This window comes from Echinops telfairi, unplaced genomic scaffold (assembly GCF_000313985.2).
Source record: "Echinops telfairi isolate 266 unplaced genomic scaffold, ASM31398v2 ScPeMD7_9;HRSCAF=40, whole genome shotgun sequence".
Lineage (NCBI taxonomy): Eukaryota > Metazoa > Chordata > Mammalia > Afrosoricida > Tenrecidae > Echinops > Echinops telfairi.
The window spans coordinates 69,123,232-69,125,797 of NW_022103906.1; the positions used below are offsets into that span (position 1 = coordinate 69,123,232).

The following is a 2,566-nucleotide window of genomic DNA, read 5'->3' on the forward strand; positions in this document are numbered from 1 at the left end:
ATTAAATTCTATCTGCAATGTGTTCTTCCTGTATTGTTGTTTCTGTTTAGTAACGATGTTACTTTTGTCAGAAGTAGCCAAAGAGCATGTGGCTCTAGATTCTGACACATGTTTTTAAATGCCGTATATACTTGAGTATAAGCCGACCCAAATATCAGCTGAGGCACCTAGTTTTACCACAAAAAACTACATTAAAAATGCACTGGAAAAACTCGGCTTGTACCCGAGTATATATGGTAATACCTTTAACAAGAAAATTCTGTATTGACTTAGAAACTCAAGATTCTGTTATAAATTTGAACCACTTTATAGTAATGATTTAATTCTTTTTAAACTAATGTAATGAAGTAATAAAAATATGGCGATAATTTTTCACTGATTATTTTCTTATTTTTATTTTAATATATTTTGAAAATTAAAAATTTTCAGAAATGTTTAAATATTTCCTAGACTCTGTCTCAGAGATTGAGGGTGTATTATGTAACACTCATAATAACTACTTGTGTGGTACATTATTTTCTCATCAGAAAAGTTAACTGAAAATTATTTTAATTCATGTTCAAAAATGATTTTAATTTGTTATAGAAATAATAGATAGCACATAAATCATACAATTTAAAAAATATATCTTTTGCCATGTTATAATTAGGAAAGTATGCCTGGCATTTAAAATAGTTGAATATCTAGTAGAAGTAATCATTTTGAAAATATGTAGTAAAACTAGCATCCTATTTTTAAAAGTAAATATCTTTTCACTTGTTGTATGTCATTTCTTTGTTTGCTAAAAATTTTTATTCACAGAAATAAAAAATAAAACAAAATCTTTGCAAAGTTTGCCTGATAAAATTAAAACAACAAAACAAAACAAAACTCACTGCCATCGAGCCCATTCTGACTCCTGGAGCCCAGATAAGGAGGAGCCTAACTGCCCCTGTGGATTTCCAAGACTGTAACTCTTTCCAGGGGTGAAAAAGCCTTATCTTTCTCCCATTGCACATGCGTATTTGCAAGTGTCTTAGCCACACAAATGTAGGAAATTACATATTCATTGTAAATCCCAGTATGCTGTTTAAATTTACATATTTAGTCCCTCTTTTACTGTTTAGAGATGCTTTACTTTGAATGAATAGAAAACTCTCATAATGAAAGCAGAATGATTTATAAGAAGTTAAAGTTCTGATTATATATTTGATATCAGCATTAGAATCTCATGTTCTTTCCTTTGAAGACAAGTTATCCCTTTATCATAAATTGAGGTTTTGTTCCTGTGTTGCAAATTTTTCCTGATGCCTTTCATTGTAAAATATTCTTGATTTTACTTTGTTCTTGGTCAAACCCTGCTATCTGTCATGGAAATAATGTAGCAACCATGAACATGTCACCTTTCTGACCTTGTTCTATGGCATTCTTGCTCTGTATCAGCAATAATGCTTCACTGCATATTTGAAGAATGTCATGGTTTGGGGGCCTTCATTATTCTTCATTTGTTATTCAAATGAAATATGAGTTATTGTTCATTAAGGCCATTTACATGAAGAAGCTTGTAAAAAGACCTGTGTTTTGCTGGTCTCCTGTGGTTTTTGGATGATTACTGGAAATGCAGGGAGGCAGCATAGTATGGTGTTTCACTCCAGATCTGTCAGAATCAGGACAGGCAACTCTGATAAGCCGCAGCCTTATCCCCGGTTTATCGAGGCATATTAGCCCCCACCACAAATTATGATCTGGTAAAGCTCTCCTTTTCAATTCCCTGCACTTGATGTTATTGAAATATTATGTCATTAGAAAATATAACGTAGTAAGTTGTTCCAATTGTAGACTTACAAAGTCTGAAAATTTGGACATGTGTTGATATTTTTTATGGTAAGTAGTCATTCCTTGATAAAGAATGCCAATTTTAAAATAAGTTATAAGGTTGTCAGAGATAAAACTATATATTGTGCCTCATATACTAGAATGTGATATGGATAGTTTTAAATATGTGAATTGGAAAAGTTAGATGGAAAAATGTTTCCATCTTTAAGCTACATATGTCAGACTCTAGAGTCCGTATTAGTACCTCCTCTAGAGTGTTTGGAGGGAGACAGAAAAGAAGTAAATTAAGTCTTTTTTTATCTGAAATGAAAAGCTTTTTTTTTAATGCATTGAAGCCAATATTTGCTAAAAGAGAGGACTGTAGCTATCAATTAAAAAAATACGATTTTTCGAGTTTCCGGTTTTACTTATCCATCCTACCTCCCATTATCATTGAGAGTTGGCTGTATTTGCTTTTTCATTGTTTCCTGGATTGATTTAAAGCTATCCTGGGCATTCCAGAAGTATTGAATTCACCAGTTTGAAAGGGCATATAGCTTAGAGGCCTAGATCTGAACCACTCAAAGTGTCACTTAGTTCCAGAATTCTGATTCTGTACTTTTATGAACATCAGTAATTCAGCAGGTGTTATCCAGAAGAGCATTCTTTGTCAGAATGCATTTAGTCTGTAAGTAGACAAAGACATTGACTCAGTGTGGCGGGGTAAGATCAGGTGCAATTCCCACACTGTGTCACTGGTGTTGTCCCCCGC

General features: G+C 32.9%; 1 protein-coding gene across 1 annotated transcript in view; it reads left to right on the top strand.

Moving 5' to 3' along the window:
- The window catches only part of FBXO8 (F-box protein 8), a 30,975-nt gene that overhangs the window by 4,233 nt on the left and 24,176 nt on the right, over positions 1-2,566 (top strand). The window lies entirely within an intron of this gene.